This window comes from Zalophus californianus, chromosome 10, assembly GCF_009762305.2.
Source record: "Zalophus californianus isolate mZalCal1 chromosome 10, mZalCal1.pri.v2, whole genome shotgun sequence".
Lineage (NCBI taxonomy): Eukaryota > Metazoa > Chordata > Mammalia > Carnivora > Otariidae > Zalophus > Zalophus californianus.
The window spans coordinates 63,288,519-63,306,517 of record NC_045604.1 but is presented as its reverse complement, the minus strand read 5'-3'; positions in this window follow the sequence as shown (position 1 = coordinate 63,306,517).

The window sequence follows — 17,999 nt, the reverse complement described above, 5'->3', positions numbered from 1 at the left end:
GAGTCCATGGTGCATCCATATGACCACTCGCTGGGCAAAGTGATTATTTTTTTCTTCTTCTTCCCCATCCTCTACCACAGACCTGCTCTTCCACTCTTCTCCTTGACAGAAAGTGGCACTGCCATCTACCAGGTTACTCAAACACACAAGTCAGTCTTGACTCCTCTCTCTCCATCACTCCTCTCAGATTAATCTCCAAGATTTGGCAATTCTACCTCACAAGTAACTTCTGAATCCATGCATTCATTTCCATAACCGCTGCTATAACCCTAGTATTAAAAATAAAGATTAGCATTTTTTGAACACCTAATTTATCTCGGGCATAATTTAACCTTTTTATTTGTATTAACTGTTCTAATTCTGACTCCAACACTGTGTAGTAGGTACAATTAATATCCTGATTTTGCAGATGAGGAAATGAGGCACACAGAGATGAGGTAAGGTCACACCTCAAGGTCACACAGTAGGAAAGTGTCCCAGGTTGGATTCAAACTACAGAAGACTGCCTTCTGAGCCCACGTGCTTAATAATGGCAGCACTATACAGCCCAGGCAGCCTCCTGCTCTTCCCTAAAAGTTTGCCTCCTCCATCAGAGCTGAGTATTTTATTCCCCGTAACTTTTTACCCCTTTCCTACCTCCCCACTCTCAGCTGATCACCTCGCCTTCCTTCAAAAATAGAAGCCACCAAATCCACAAACCAGAATTCATCAATACTCATCTTTGCTATCTTCTTGGTTTTAATGGAAGAAGTGTCCAGAAGACCCACAAGGAGTCCATGGAGAAAATTCAATTTTGTGAGCTTAGATGGGAAAAAAACATTCCATCTCTATTTTCATTAATGGAACAAGCCACAGTTGTATTAGCAAGACTTTTTGTCTTTATCAGCAGTAGAAATCACAGATTTTTTTTAAAGATTTTATTTATTTATTTAACGGAGAGAGAGAGAGAGAGAGAGCACAAGCAGGGGAGGGGCAGAGGGGAGAGGGAGAAGCAGACTCCCCGCAGAGCAGGGAGCCCGATGCAGGGCTTGATCCCAGGACCCTGGGATCATGACTTGAGCCAAAGGCAGATATTTAACCACCTGAGCCACCCAGGCACCCCAAAATCAGAGATGTTTTGATATTACACTACAGTTTTGCAGACATCTCCAAATAGCATTTCTGCTTCATCACGACTCAAAATTACAGTCATTATTAGACCCACAGCTAGATCTTGTAATACATTAACATAAACACACATATTACTACATAATAGACTTGTCTTTTTTAAACTATAGTTACTATCAAACCCCTCTCCCATGCTGCAGACTCAGAGCCAATTGCCTCCTGTCATCTCTAGTTGAGCATATAATAAATATCTCAAAGTTAATATGCCCAAAACAGAGCTCTTGATTTTCCTTCCCAAACTTGTTGCTCCCCTTAGTCACCCACAACTCCATAGATGGCTTTTCCATCCACTCCTCTGTTTACACTAAACCCTAGGAGTCCTTCTTCATTCCCCTCTTACTCTCAGTTCCCATTATCAAGCTTTATAAATTACACCTGCCTGTTCGTTCACCCCTGCATCCTGCTCTCCTCATCACTACACTCAGCCTCATAGAACTCTCTGTCTCTGAACACTTCAGGTGTGCATTCCGTTTGTACTCACGATTGCCTCCATTTTCATCTCCAGATCCTCACATGGTTTTCAGTTCCTTATCCTTCAGGCCTCAGTTGAAACATTATTGACAGTATATTTCACAACTGTAAGTGTGCTTCTGTGTATGTTGCTTGTTTCCTGTCTCTCCTCTTGAACGTGAACTCTATGAGGGCAGTGATCTTATCAGTCCTGCTCACTGCTGTGTCCCCAGAGCCTGGATATGAACCACATAGCAGATCAATAAAAATAAATGGCATGAATAAATGCTTAAGCAACTAATTAGTATGTTGCTATTTTGCAGATTAATTAAAATAGTGCAAGTTCATCCTTCAGTCCAGCCCCACTGCATGGGGAGTGCTCAATCACTTTTCCCCACCAAGTGTTCACTTTCTCCCCATGACACCATGGTGGGGATGACCTAAGGGTAGTCTGACAAATTAGTTCCCCTGATGACACAAACATAAAGCTGGAATTCAATTTAAACCCCAGAAGAGAAGACAGCATACAGATAAGAATACCTTTAGGCAAAGTAACATAAATGCAGGGTCAATTTATTCAAATAAATGCAGGCCAGAAAGAGTATAAATTTTGGAGGGATGTGGTCTTGCATTCAAGTCCCTGTTCATTTCCTTCCCCAGTTTGCACATTGGCAATTCTTCAAGGTCTCTGGGCCTCAGTGTCCTTAGCTTTACACAAGGATGATAATATCTACTTAGGGGTTGTGAGAGCCAAGTGGCAAAACAGACCAAGAGTACTCAACACAAAGTAGACCCTCCCTATAGCATCATTTCTTTTTGCCACGATATCAAGTCCTCTTTGAAAAGCAAGCACTAAGAGTTGCAAGGGAACTGACAGAGCTCCTGTTTTGTCTCAGTTTTGATATTTAATGTCAAACATAATAAGATTTTTTAAATCCACACGCTACACGGTAACTGGCTGTTGCAAACAAAAATTTACCAAGTATTTCTTTATGCTCTAAAAAACTTTTTCTTTTTTGCCAGCATTGTATTTTAATGAATCCTTTCCCCGTAATCATGCTGACATGGACTCATATCTTATTCCGCGTAGACTCCCACTGTTCTTTAGGGGTAATTTTCAAATCTTTCTACACCAGTTGACACGCAGTTCCCATTGATAAATAACAGCCTCGGTGCTTTTACTCCCTGCGTACTATTTTGACAGATCACCACCCTGAAGAAGTTTTTATGTTTAAGGAAAGTAATTTGTCTAAAGAAAGAGGGTATTTTCAAACCACACTTCCAAAAAATGTCAAATAATGGGAATAAAGGAAAAAATGAGCTCTGGAGTAAAAGAGACAGCTCTTAAATAAAAGAAATCTCAAAATAAAAAGAATAGAAAAAGATCAAGAGATAGCACAAAAGGAAAATAGGAATCTAAACGTGTATTGGAGGTGGGAAATGAAAGTGTAGCTGCATTCTTATCCAGCTGTGAGAGTTTTAAATGACATGACAACATAATGAAACAGGAAAAGTGCTATTTCAAACCAATAGCCTCATCCTTTGAAAACTTGCCTCTTTTTTTTTTTTTAAGAATTTCAGGATAATGAGACCCAACTGCTGAAGTTAGTATACAGACATAAGTCCTTCATCGTAGGTGATTTTCCATTAGTAATTTTAATAAAAATTAAAACTTCACATAGAGATAAGAAATTAAATTACAATCTAACCCCTAACTATGCTAAAATGTGAATCACTATGACATTCTGCTCAGTTAAGTACCAAATAATTTGCTAGTGCTCAAAGGTAAAATCTCTAAGCCCCACCACAATTATTCCTACACAATTTTGACCTGCAGCCTCTGTTTTGTTTGCTTGTTTGTTTTCATGAGAGAAGCATTTTTAAAAAAGAATCCAAACCAGATGTTGACTTTAGAAGGGAGTTTCTTATTGACCAAAGCCTGCAAAACCAGCTTCTTAATTAAGTTGAAAACTCTTTTCCCCAAGAATTTATTTCTTAGCAACGCTTCATAATTTATGTAAATCTATCCTTAACTTTCTTTTTTTTAAATCACTTGCCATTCCATTCCTTAATGTTGGTTTGTTAATACTGTTCCACATTCCATCTCCTTGTCCTAAAGTATAAATTATCTTTCCTATTAGAAACACCTTCACATGACAATAAGCTAGGACTTTCAGTCTAAGCCACCCATTCCTGTAGCTGTGTAAATCTTCACGCTCTGAGTTTGTTTATATATATTAGGGCTTTTTCTAGTTAAGTTCTTTTGGTTTGGTGGCTACTTATGGGAAGGAGGATAAAGGAACAAAGACTAGTGGGTACCCACGAAGAATGCAGTCTTTCTGGGTGTTTCAGGGTGATGAACACTTACTTCAGTTATTTTGTCTAAAGTCAAGGCCTTTATAAAACCACAAAATGCCTTAGCAGAACTACTTATATAATGAATACTTATGCACAATTTATGACTGCCATACACATTGTAGCATCCAATAACATAGAACAAATAACAGCCATGTCAAACCATAAAGCAATAAATTTGCAATGAAATTTTGAATTTTTTTAAAAAGAGTACTGAAAGATCTGGTTTCAGGTAGAAGATTATCATACTAATTCTATCTCTATTTCTATCTCTGTGTCATGGTTCCCATGAAGAAATATTCCAAAAAACTAAAATTTATTGGTCCAAGCTGATTTTGACCATGAGCATTAAAAAGCACATTGGTCCCGTTAGTTGTTGGACGTGACACAAGTTCTTAATAATAATGAGAAAGATGGCTGCAGCAGCCACTGGAACAGTAAGGATCCAAAGTTGGGCACTGCATTCTTTGAGGAAAGGTTTGAGGGTCATAAATGGAGGCATTCACAAGAAAGGAACCTGTAAGAGGTGAGCTTCGTTGAAGTGACGAAGCTCATTACAGGTGAGAACCTGTAATGGTGTATCTGAGGGCCCTTATACCCAAGGATTTTCTATCTGTATATATGTGTTGCTTAACTATCCAGGTAAAATTTAAAATTCAATAATGCTGATATATTCTCTATTTGAGTGTTTTTAAAAATATAGGCATCTGGAAATCTTATTTAATGCTCTGATGCTGAAAGAAATTGAAGTTGGCTGACTTAAAGCTTGCCTGCCTCCTTCAGTTCAATCATATTCTCATATTCATTGAGACATAGTCTCAATGACTCATTGAAATTATTCTCAAAATAATTTGAAATAAATTTGGTCTTTTTCTTTCATGTTTGAGGAGCATATGTTACAGCCAAGAGCTTCACTTACAAGTTTTGCCACCTTTCTCATGTCCTCATTTATTAACAAATATGTTCATATATTATATATGAGGTAACATATATTATACATCTACTATGTCCTAGATATGATATAATAAGCACTGTATGTATATTCTTTCACCTGCTGTAGTTTCCATTTTATAAAGAAGCAGCTTGGGGTTTAGAGAGAATACATCACTTGCACAAGATCACCCAGCTTTCAAGTACGAATCTGGGATTTGAGTCTCTGTTGAGGCAGTCAAGATTCTTCACTGCAAAGATGGAAATGGACCAGCTGGTTTTAGCAAGAAGGGAGAAATTATTAAAAGGATCATCGACTGTTCATAGAATTTCCAGGAGGGCTACGCTAACACCCACAGAAAAATGGCCAGGAGCAAAGAGAGGCTAGGAAGGCAGAACCACAGCCCAAATCATGCCACTGCACTAGTCTGGCTGATTCCACTGTGTGGTCAGTCTTGTTACACACCTGTCACAGTAATGAATTACAACCCCAAGAATGCCAGTGCTAGGCACTGGACATTGATGCCAGCACCATCATTCCTGGAGCCCCAGAAACTGGGTGTTGTGGCGACCATGACTGCCAGCAGAAAGAATCTTTCACTCTACCTGCATTTTTGGATCACCAGATCCTGATCAGAGGTCTAGGGCAGGTGAGTTTAACCGACTGAGTGTAATCTAGACTGTGCCTGGGCCCCAGCTGCAAGGAAGACTGAGAAAGAAGGAGTCTGGCCCCTTTAACTTCAACAGTGAGAGGTGAGCTCTAACTTGTATCAAGAGTCCCATTGTAAGAAATTTCCCCTGAAGACAGAAAAGATCATTTCCTTTTGCTCATCACCATATCTCAAGCATTTAGCACAATACCGACATGACCTAGATGTTCAATAAAGGTATGTGAAATGAACAAATTGATGAATCCAATTGTCTCTGGGAGGCACACAAAGAAAGGCAAGAAAATAGTATCCGTAGCTGATAACATTATTGAAATGGGCAAACAGGTAAACCCTACTCAACTGAAAGTTCTGAGTAGTGAATGCATGGAACTGGAGCCTCTATTCCAGAACAGAAAGCTGAAACTGACAAGGCTGCAAGTCGGTTGCTTTCTTACTTCCTTACTGTCCTTCCCCTGAAAGAGAATGCCCCCCCAAGGAGCCCCAAATCCTCAGTACTGGTCACTGTTGTCAACTAGGTCAGAAACAACCCATTTGAAAGCATGCAGACAGCAATGAGTGCTTGTTATGTGCTAAAGGTTTTACATGGATTAGCTCACATAACCATCAGAAAAACCCCGCGAAGTAGCTACTATTTGTAGCTCTATTTTATGGAAGAGAAGAGCTAAAGCCTCGGGAGATTGCTGAAGGTTACATAACTAGGAATTGGCAGACCCTGGCTTTGAATCCAAATCTTATTGACTCCCAATCCACCTCTTAAGAGCTATGCAACACTATACAACAGCAACTTAAACTATAAAAATAGGTTATTGTAAAGGCATTTCTTTTACAAAATCTAGTTTCACTGTCAACTTATCCCATTATTTCTCATTTCACATTTTTACAGAAGAAATCAGCCTACACTTGAGCTGGCTCCAGTGAGGGAAATGGAGGGCTGAGTTTGATGCTCTCCAAGGTTCTGAAAACCAATGTTTGAAATTTAAAATTTAACTGCCAGAGTAAAGGTAGCATCATTTTATATTGGCTCTTCAATTTTTACACCCAGGGCAAAGCCATCTGTGAGCGGATGAAAATGAAATAATTATGAAATTTAGGCAGTTCTTAAGAAACTAAGTTTTCAAAACACCCACATCCATTCACTAAAATTAAGGAATATGAACTCTGAAAACAGACTTCCTTTATACATTTTTGGCTTTCCTCCACAGTTATGAAAGTCAATCCATGCCAGTAATGTCTAAAATCACGATGGGAATTTTCTGAGTGCTGCAGTAAATCCATTCTCCTGGTTATGCATCATCACTCCTGGAACGTTGCTGAGGCCAGAGTAAGCATCTGGAACCAGAGTACCTGGTGGCATAGGCAAGAAACAGCCAGTGGGGTGAGGATCAGAGTTAGAATTGGCAGCAAGAGCCTGGAAGAAGAAAGGAAATCAAAAGGAAAGGAGGGGAGTAAAGATCTGAAATAGAGAGGAAAAAAAAAAAAACCTAAAAGCTTGAATGGGGCCAGTCCGAAAGGAGAGGAGGCTGTGGCCAGTGGCAAGTCGTGGCTTTCAATTCATGGGGAGAAAGGTATCATCTGCTCTCTCTTTACTCCTAATACCAACTGCAGTGATGCTGTTTCTTTCCAAGTCTTTCTACATAGCTCCACGGGGGTTGACATTGGGCTGGACTGACATCTGCTGCTACTTCTTGCTGCATTCTGTGCTATTTGGAGATATTCTATTGATATCATCCTTCTTTGACCTTGCTTTACTCTTCCCCCTCCCAACCCTCCTTCCGCTGTCCTATTTGTAGCTTTAGTCCACTAACAAGGGCTCTTTTATCTATTGGTCCTGTTCTTGCTTTTGTTTCTCTTGTCTGTTTGGAGTTAGCTTCTTGATATGAAGCCAGCACGAATTCTCCCCTGTCCTTGGGAAACTGTAGAATGTAGCTGACTTGCTGGAACCAGCAGGTAAAAGTATAAGCTAATTCTGTATTTCATAGTAGTCTGTTTGGCAGCCTTCAACTTGAGCTAAGCAAATAACCATTTTCCTTTGCAAAAATTGTCATCCTGCCCTTATAATCACAATCCCCAGCCATGAGTTACAGAGACCACATGTGTTTAGAATAAATAAATAAAAAGAACTGAGCTCCTGTCATATGGATTCTGGCTTAGACTCTTTGGACCCTGCCATTGCAGCTGAAGATGGGTTTGCTGCTTACAGAATACTAATTGCAATTACTATTCTGAACTGGTCTGTCTTGTGAAAGAAAAAATATGAGAGAAAAGCTTATTTGGGGGTTGGACACTCCAAATCATAAACTGACTTGGGAGAAAAATCTTTGCACCAAATATATATCTCTCCAGATTTTGTTGCTGAAATGCCTTTGGGTTTGCATCCAGTGAGAAGTATCATGACTCTCGAGGTATCACTTACGTTTCGTGTGCTCACTTTGTCACAGTGGTCTGTCAACAATATTTACCGAGCACTCATGTGTACACAGAACAGTAGAAGGCTGATCTTATTGCTTGTTTGACTCTATTTAGATAGAACAAATTGATCTAAAAGTCTGTTTACCAGAGATTCACCATTGATCATGTATTCTTTGATGTTCTCTTAGTGGATTTAACATCAGATGTCAGCAAACTCAAAGGTAAGAGGAGAAGTATTAATCCTTATACCCAGATAGAAATTTTCCTGGTTTGGTGGGAGACCTATGGATCTGGAGTCAGGATACCCAGGATTAAACCCTGGCCCTGTTACCTGGGCTTACGCAAGCAACTTACTGTTTTTGAGCTCTGGTTTACCTCCTCTAAAAGAAAAGCAGAAGCCCTCCCCTGACTATCACGGGATCATCATAAGGATTAAGTGCAACTAGAATGTGAACCAGCTTTGCAAACTGGAAAATACAGTCAGAAAGAGGTTAGAAATTGTGATAATAATGTGACACAGTGACTATAAGTTGCACAAACTGTCAGGATGAAGGATCATGGTTCAGAGGACGGCCACTCTAAATTGTCAACCCATTTTCCCCAAGTGCAAGTTAACACTATTATAATCAATTCAAAATATGATTTTGAATTTTCTCCTTCTGGGGTCTCATTCCATTGGATGAATTAAAGCTAAGAAATCATTAGTAAGAGCTGGAAGTAATTTGGTTCAGCAAGGCTCTTTTCATCTTAACAATATTCTTTGCAATGCACATACTGTAGAGGGCCTCATTAAAATAAACTAGAATATATCTTAAAGTATCTCACCAAAAAAATGAAACAGCTCTATACACATTTTCTGATTAGTTATCTCCTCCCAGCCATCAAGTATAGCATGGGACAATGAGCAGGATTTCCAGAGAGGTACACATTCCATGAAGAGAGTTCTATGAGGTTTTAGAGAGCATTCTCGGGGACATCCTCTTCAGATGCATGTTCCCTGGGAGAAGGTACCTTCCGCTGTTTCTGGCAGTGATTTAGCAAAGGCTAACTGAAGTTATCACAGAAGAACTGAGGAGGGAATTCAATTACTGGGTGGAGGTTTGGACCTTCCCAGTGTAGGGTCACCAGCCTTTCCTCCCAAGTTAAAAAAAATTAACTATCGGGACACCTGGGTGGCTCAGTCGGTTAAGAGTCTGCCTTCAGCTCAGATCATGATCCCGGGGTCCTGGGATCAAGTCCTGCACCACGCTGAGCCTGATTCTTCCTCTGTCTCCTGTTCCCCCTGTTTGTGCGCACTCTCTCTCTCTCTGACAAATAAGTAAATAAAATCTTGTAAAAAATTAACTATCGTGATCGTGTCATTTTTTAAAGGGTTATCTTCACATGAAGAAAGTGGGTAGTTACAAAATCACAAAATAAAGAACAGTCCTGCAAATATGATCATTTCGTTTATTGGGAAAAAAATCACTACATTGTCCTTAGATTCTCCTTTTTGTGCAAACCAGAAAGGCTTCCTCTGATGCCGGCACCAGTTGCTGGGCCAACATGTGGCCAATATTTGTCTACGACTCCTTCCAACTCTGAGATACTATGATCACAAAAATGGGTTAAAACAAAATGATTTATTATTTTTGCAGCACAAAAGAATACCTTTCAGGTAGCGTGTGTGAGCAGCTATCTGTAAGGCTATGAATAATTTCAGATTTTGAGAGCCCCTGCCATCATTCAGAGTTTTGATGAAAAGTGTTTCATATTTTCATCAAGGAACTCTAGTCATGCCTATCATACAATGAATTCACTTAAACAGCTAACAGAAAAATAGGAAGAGAAAAATAAACTAGGAAAAAAATCGATTGCAGATTTTTCCCTATTGGCAAAATTGCACGAGCTGTTCAGATATTGCCAAAGAGGACGTTCGACATTTTGCCCAGGTGGAAGGAGGTACAAGGTTCAGTTTCTCAGGACGTCGCACCACTGATTCCAGTTGCTCTTTGCCAACAGTGTGGGATTCACCTGCTGTTTTCTGTTTCTATTAGCTGTGAGTTTCTCTGCCTTCAAGTTCCATCTGAGAACCCGACTATACTTAGCTCATCCCAGCAAGAACAGCTCCCATTGGGAAGGTGTCACTGGATCAAGTCTCATGACCTGGGGCACCGGAGAAAGCCAAACCTCCTTGATTTTGTTCATCACAAAGGAGACACAAATATATTAAAATATCTGTCCTTGTTTTTCCTAGCCATATCCAGATATTCACTACGGTGGACCATTTTATATGGAAGCTCAAGAATCTGGATGAGTTGGTTCTTAACAGAACAAAGAATTTTTTAAAACAAGTGATGTCTTTCCTATAAATAGAATGAACAAGATTGTGGCCATGTGATAATATTTCAAAACTTTATAAATGTGCTATACATAGCACTTCCATTTAATGTTTCAGGCATCCTCTGCCCAGCGGAGTGGCTGCAATGCATAATAATTGTTTCTGTCAAAATCAGGTTTCCTTTTTTAAAGCTCCTGAAGGGACTGAGTTGCTTTCTTGTCCTTATTTTCAACCTGTATCACAGCCTATCCTTTTTTTTTTAAGATTTTATTTATTTATTTGAGAGAGAGAGAAAGAGAGATAGAGAGCACGAGAGGGAAGAGGGTCAGAGGGAGAAGCAGACTCCCCGCTGAGCAGGGAGCCCGATGTGGGACTCGATCCCGGACTCCAGGATCATGACCTGAGCCGAAGGCCGTCGCTTAACCAACTGAGCCACCCAGGCGCCCCTATCACAGCCTATCTTGAACGTCAGCAAATGTAGGATAATGAGTTCAGGGGAAATTAACCCATACTGCACTAATGCTCACACATTCATTCACTCGCTCATTTATTCTACAACTATTTGCTTAATGTCCACTCCATGCGAGGCACTTGTACTAATTTCTGGGATTGATGGAATCTGGGTTAGCATGCATCAACCCCAAAGTGGTCAGGACGGTATTTCTCAAAATCAAAAAAAACTCTTTTATTTTTTGAAAGATTTTATTTATTTATTTGAGAGAGGGAAAGAGAGGGAGAGCAGGGGTGCACCTCTCAGTGGGGGGAGGGGCAGAGGGAGAAGCAGGCTCCCCGCTGAGCAGGGAGCACAATGGGCTCGATCCGAGGACCCTGGGTCCTGGGTTCATGACCTGAGCTGAAGGCAGATGCTTAACTGACTGAGTCACCCAGGCGCCCCCAATTTTTTTACTATAATTCACAGTAAGAAATAAACTTTATATTTCAATTCAGTACCTATAAAGTACACACACACACCTCGTGCACAAACATGCAAACGTGCAACCAATGCTCTACTGAAACACAATTTTCACAAATCAGATTTACCCTTTCCGTATGTGATACACTGCAGTATTTCCTGTCCTACTCATTTAATTCTTTAAAAGGCGGACATGACTGTCTAAAGTGATTTCAGAGCCCACTGTCATAACACGCAGTCTGGGTAGGTCAGTTTGCGGGTAAAAACATCAAAAAAATTGTCAAGAAGCATATTGGAAATAGAGACAAAAGACATTGCTAAATAATATTAGAGTATTTCAGCTGATATTAACCACAGATAAGAAGGATATTAACTTCCATTCTTTGGCAAGAACGTGATAAGCTTGGACCCAATACACTGAGTACAGCTTCCCAAAGGGCACTAACCAAAGGTAGACAATTTGGGGACTTGGTTATATTGCAAGTCGGGGCAACTATAGAGGAAATGAAGCTAAAAATTACCCCAATTTAATCTCCTATACTACATCCATTCAACGCATTGGCACCAACATCTTTTATAGTCTAAAGAGAAGATGAAAGTGATGCGAACATCCAATATAGTTAGTTTTCAGACATACATCCAAATCTTGCAAGAAACAGTAGGGAGAAACCGGAGGCAAAATATAATAATTATCAAAGACATTTGAGACTAACTGATAAGTTACAAGTGCTCAAAATACTAGTGCTTGGGTCACATCACATTTTATGTCACCTCAGCCTCTACTGGATTGTCTGCCTTGGCTGCCCGCCGTGCCCCCCAACCCCAGCCTGCTTTTCCTTCATTTGCACATTCTCCTTATGTGATCCATCCCCTCTCTCGAACTTTCTCCCAAATGCGCTGATTACATGGCCAACCCAGAATGTGCAAGGAGGACCAGACACCTTCATTAATTGGCTGCCTATTGGGCCCATCAGTCTGGGGTGCCTAGAGACGTCTAAAGAGCAAACACAGCCAAAGTCAAACTCCCCTCCCCCATGATAAATCAGCTTCTTTCCCTATGCTTCCTAACACACTAAATATTACCAGATAGAACCAGCCCGTTTCTAGGTAGGAGTCATGCTGTCTCATGTCCCAAAGCCAATCAACCAAGTCACCAAGTTCTGCCAATTTTACGTCCTTGCTCTGTGTTTTCATTCACCACATTGTCCCTGTCCTTGCTCCAGCCCTCACCATGGCTCACTGGTGCAGAAGCCTCTCAGCTGAGGTGCTGCCTCTGGCCAAGCCCCGGCAGTGCCCAGGCCCAGGGAGGGCTCTTTCTACTCCCCCGCCTTCCCGAGAAGCCTTAGCTCCCAGTCCCCTATCCAGGGGTTTCTTAAGTCAATTAGATCATGTGTTATACTACCACCAGCCCCACAACCACCAACCACAGCTGATGAAACACTCTCACCGAAAGGCAGCTAATCCCAGGCCTGGGAGGAGGTCCAGCATCAGAGACCTGCTCAAATGGGGGGAGGGGGGGAGGATGCTCCACCCTGGATTAAAACCGGCTGCCAACCAAATCCTCCCTCTTGGGGAGCTGAGCCAAGCAGAGAATCTGCAGAGAACAGGTGCACCTCTGTTCGGGGAAGAAACAGGGATTGCCTAAAGCAGAATGGGCCGCAAGACAGCACAGGCACCTGAGCTGTGTAGAGCCAGTAACAACATCGTCCTGGTCTTCCTGAGGCCAGGCTGTGCAGTGGATGACGTGGCTACATGTCTTCCCCACTTTCCCTAGAATCCTTTCAATAGCAGCCCATGAAACAAGCAAGTCTCTATCCCTGAAAACATGAAAGAGCCTAACACTGTTCACCTTTCCAATCCACCTGCAAGACGGCTGCAAATGATTCCCCAAAATACACATGTGGATTCCCCAAAATACACAAATCCCCCCCACCCCACGGTTCTTCAAGACTTCTTCTTCCCAACAGGAGGAAAAATCTCAAGTCTGAGCATACTAGTTGGGTCCCACCTTTTCCCGCTCAGGTCATGATCCCAGGGTCCTGGGATTGAGCCCAGCATCAGGCTCCCTGCTCAGGGGGAGTCTGATTCTCCCTCTTCCACTGCCCCTCCCCCTGGCTTGTGCTCCCTGGTGCTAGCTCTCTTTCTCAAATGAACAAGTAAAATCTTAAAAAAAAAAAAAAAAAAAAAAAAAACGTGTAGTGTACAAATACCTTCTGGTGGCTCTTTTCTTTGATTGAGTTCTGCTTGACACTGGAGGGGTTGAAGGAGAGGTGGGAATCCAGAATAATTTCTCGGCTTCAGACGTGGGCTACTGGATGGATGGAATGTTATTTATAGATAGGATCCCTGGGCAAAGAACAAGTTTGAGGAGAAGGTGAAGAATTCTGTTTCGGACATAGTGAGTTTAAGGAACTTGCAAACATTCAGTTCAACAGATAATCAAACAAAGAAGCTCAGAGCTTGTGACTTGGGCAAACAGCATCAAGCAGTCAGTTGCAATAACAAAATTTCAAAATAAAAAGAGGTCCACCAAAACACCTTTAATAAATTTTAAGAATTCTATACAACAAAAGTCTCAGTCTTTTATTTTAAAGTTTGTTGTGATTTTTAAAATTTTAATTCCATTATAGTTTAGCATGCAGTGTTATATAAGTTTCAATATATATAGTACAATATATTGTACAATATACTGATTCAACACTTCCATACATCACCCAGTGCTCATCACAACAAGTGCACTCCTTAATCCCCAACACCTGTTTCACTCACCCCCACCCACCTCCCTTCTGGCAACCAGAAGTGTGTTCTCCATCGTTAAGAGTCTGTTTCTTGGTTTGTCTCTCTCTCTTTTTTTTTCCTTTGCTCATTTGTTCTTTCTTAAATTCCACATATAAGAGGAAATCACATGGTATTTGTTCTTCTCTGACTGACTTATTTCTCTTGACATTGTGCTCTCTATCTCCATCCATGTCGTTGCAAATGCCAAGATTTCATTCTTTTTTATGGCTGGATAATTTTGATTGTATATACATGTCACATCTTCTTTACCCATTATTCAATCTTTGGCCACTTCGGCTGCCTCCATATCTTGGCTATTGTAAATAATGCTGCAATAAATATAGGGATGCATGTATCCCTTTGAATTAGTGTTTTCATATTTTGGGGGTAAATACCCAGTAGTGCAATTATTGGATCATAGGTCAGTTCTATTTTTAAAGTTTTGAAGAACCTCCATACTTTTCTCCACAGTGGCTGCACCAGTTTACAATCCCACCAACAGTTCAGGAGGGTTCCTTTTTCTCCACATCCTCACCAGCAACCTGTTGTTTCTTGTGTTTTTGATTTTAGCCATTCTGAAGGCATGGGGTGATATTTCATTGTAATTTCGATTTGCATTTCCCTGATGATGAGTGATGTTGAGCATCTTTTCATGTGTCTGTTGGCCATCTGGATGTCTTTGGAGAAATGTCTGTTCATGTTTTTTACCCATTTTTTAGTTGGATTATTTGATTTTAGAGTGTTGAGTTATATCAGGTAGGGTTTTGGTTTTATCAGTTCTTTATATATTTTGGATGTCCTTTATCAGATATGTCATTTTTTGTTTTATCATTTTATCAGATCATTTTATCATTTTATCAGATTTGTCATTTTTGGATACCCTTTATCAGATATGTCATTTGCAAATACTTTTTCCCATTCTGTAGGTTGCCTTTTAGTTTGCTTTGTTTCCTTCACTGTGCAAAAGTTTTTATTTTGATGAAGTCCCAATAGTTCATTTTTGCTTTTGTTTCCCTTGCCTCTGGAGACATATGTACAAAGAAGTTGCTACGGTTGATGTTGAAGAGGTTACTCCCTGTGTTCTCCTCCAAGATTTTTATGGTTTCAGGTCTCACATTAAGGTCTTTCATCCATTTTGAATTTATTTCTGTGTATGATGTAAGACAGTGGTCCAGTTTCATTCTTTTGAATGTTGCTGTCCAGTTTTCTTAACACCATTTGTTGAAGAGACTGTCTTTTTCCCATTGAATATTCTTTCCTGCTTTGTTGAAGATTAATTGACCATATAATTTGTGGGTTTATTTCTGTATTTTCTATTCTGTTCCATTGATCTGTGTCTATTTTGTGCCAGTACCATACTGTTTTGATCACTACAGCTTTCTAGTATAACTGGAAGTCTGGAGTTGTGATGCCTCCTGCTTTGCTTTTCAAAGTTGCTTTGGCTATTCAAGGTCTTTTGTGGTTCCATACAAATTTTAGGATGTTTGTTCTAGTTCTGTGAAAAAATGTTATTTTGATAGGGATTGCATTGAATACTATAATGTAGATTGCTTTGTGTAGTATAGAAAGTTTAACAAATTTGTTCTTCCAATCCATGAGCATAGAATGTCTTTCCATTTCTTTGTGTCATCTTCAGTCTCTTTCATCAATGTTTTATAGTTTTCAGAGGACAGGTCTTTCACCTCTTTGGTTAGGTTTATTCCTAGGTATCTTAATCTTTCATAATCTTAAATAATTTTTCCTCTTACCTAGTATATAGTGATCATTTTAAAATGTTTAATAGTTGAGAAGCTAATTTAGTGTTTTAGATCATGGTAAGAGCACTTAGTTTGCTAGTTGCTTATTGATAACCCAACTTTCTGATAATTTTCATAACTTACACATTTTACTGAGCCTACAAAAATTATATTAACATTCATATTTAATAAATATAATATCCTCCTCTCTAGTCCCAATTAGACTTTTGATATTCTCCTTCCCACTTCACCAGATTTAGAAAACACAAGAATTTGCTTTTACAGATGTCCTCTAAAGGTCCCTCCCAAAAAGAGATGCTCATGATAATAGGCAAATGGACTAAGAAAAGAAGACTTTATGTCTTGCTTCATTTATACCCACTAACCTATTTTTATCAAAAGTGTCTGATTTAAAAAACGATTGTGCCTTGAATTAATTTAGATTTCAGGTCTTTGGATTATAGTGCTCCTTTTTCAAATGACAACAATAGCCTAGCAACCCGTTCAAGTTATTACATCTTTCAAAATGTGCTTGTTATTCTGAGGGAATAATATACACTTGGAGAGCCTGTCTCATTACAAAAATGCTCTTGAGGTTTCCTTTACAGCTCTAAATAAATAGTTGCCTGGTTTGCATTTGCATATACGCGCTGTCAGTATCAGAATTCCAATATAAAAAGCATCAGCCCAAGGGGTGCCTGGGTGGCTCAGTTGGTCAAGCATCTGACTTCAGCTCAGCTCATGATCTCAGGGTCTTGGGATCAGGCTCTGTGCTCTGCTTATCCCTCTCCCTCTGCCACTCCCCCATCTTGTGCGCACCCATGTGCGTGCTCTCTCTCTAAAATAAATAAATAAAATCTTTAAAAAAATAATCAACCCAAAACTGTTTTGATAAATTTGAAGAGTTCCATACAATAAAAATCTTAGGGCTTAGGTTTTTTTTTCCCTATAATCTTTTATAGAGTGAGAATAGTACATCCTCTCAATATCCTTCATAATAGATACTTGGTTCACACTCACTGCTCTGCATGAGATAGGTCGGTGTTCAGCTTTCATATTTCCCAGGGAAGAAGGAATACCCAGAAGTTATATGACATGGGATAACATAGTAAGCAGCTGTGTCAAAACTAGAATTTACAACTTTTAATTCTCAATACCCAGGGTATGCAAGCCACAGTCCTGCACATTCTGCTTTCCTAGTAATAAACGCCAACTCTATTATATATCTGAATTATAAAATGAAGTCTGCCATAGACTCCCATTTACCATTTTAACAAGAAAATTGGAAAACACCATCCAGGAGAACACGAAAATTAAAACTGTAGATAATCTTTCTACAAATTGAAAACAACTTAATTAAACCAACAGGGCAGGTAAGGCAATTCTGTTATTGAATGACAACCCCTCAGCTGTTTGAAATAACCACCTTAGTAATCAATACCGTGTTGAGACTTTCACCTAGCATTTATTTTAAGGGATGTCTTGTTTTGAACAATCATTTTAAATCCTAGTAAACTGAAGAATTAATTAGCAAGCACGGAGGCTCAGCAAACTAATGCTTTAGTCTGTCCAACCATCTGCTCAGGAGCACCCTTCTCCAATCTTGGCATTATTGAGGATGGGGGAACACAGCACTTTTTCGATGCTTGTGCTGGTAGAGTTGGTCCTTAGTATTTAACATTCTGTCTTCCAAGTGCTCATCAAAAGACTCAGTTTTAGGAATAAGCTCAGGAACTTTCTACCTCCATTTGCACTTGTGGTCAGAACCACAGTGAGGCCAAGCTTTCTTTAAGGGCAAGGACCCAGTCAAAAATGATTTAAATACCCCAGCGAGTTTTGTCCTTTTCAGAGTAGGTACCAGGAGGTTTCAGTCTAAATCCGATCATTCCTGTACTCCGATCATTTTTTAAATTTCATTTCTGGAATTTTTTTTGCATATTCATTCTCAAACTGTGGGAAAGAAGCTGAATCCATTTAATATGGTTAGCTACTTCATGTAAAAATGTTTTGTAATTATAAACTAATGAGACAAATTTTATTCTACAGTTTGTGAACTGATTCAGGAGGCAGCTCAGAAACGGAATTTTGAGACAAAAACAAAACCATGCTGAGTAAAAGGTGACATGATTTGAACAAGCAGATAGCTTCCTGAAGGGGCTGCTCGTGCTTGGGTAGAAAGGACTGATAGACTTGTTTAGAAAAAAAAAGTCTTGCATCCTTAAATAAATTCAGCATATTTACCAGTTGAAGCATAAACCTGCTACTTTGTC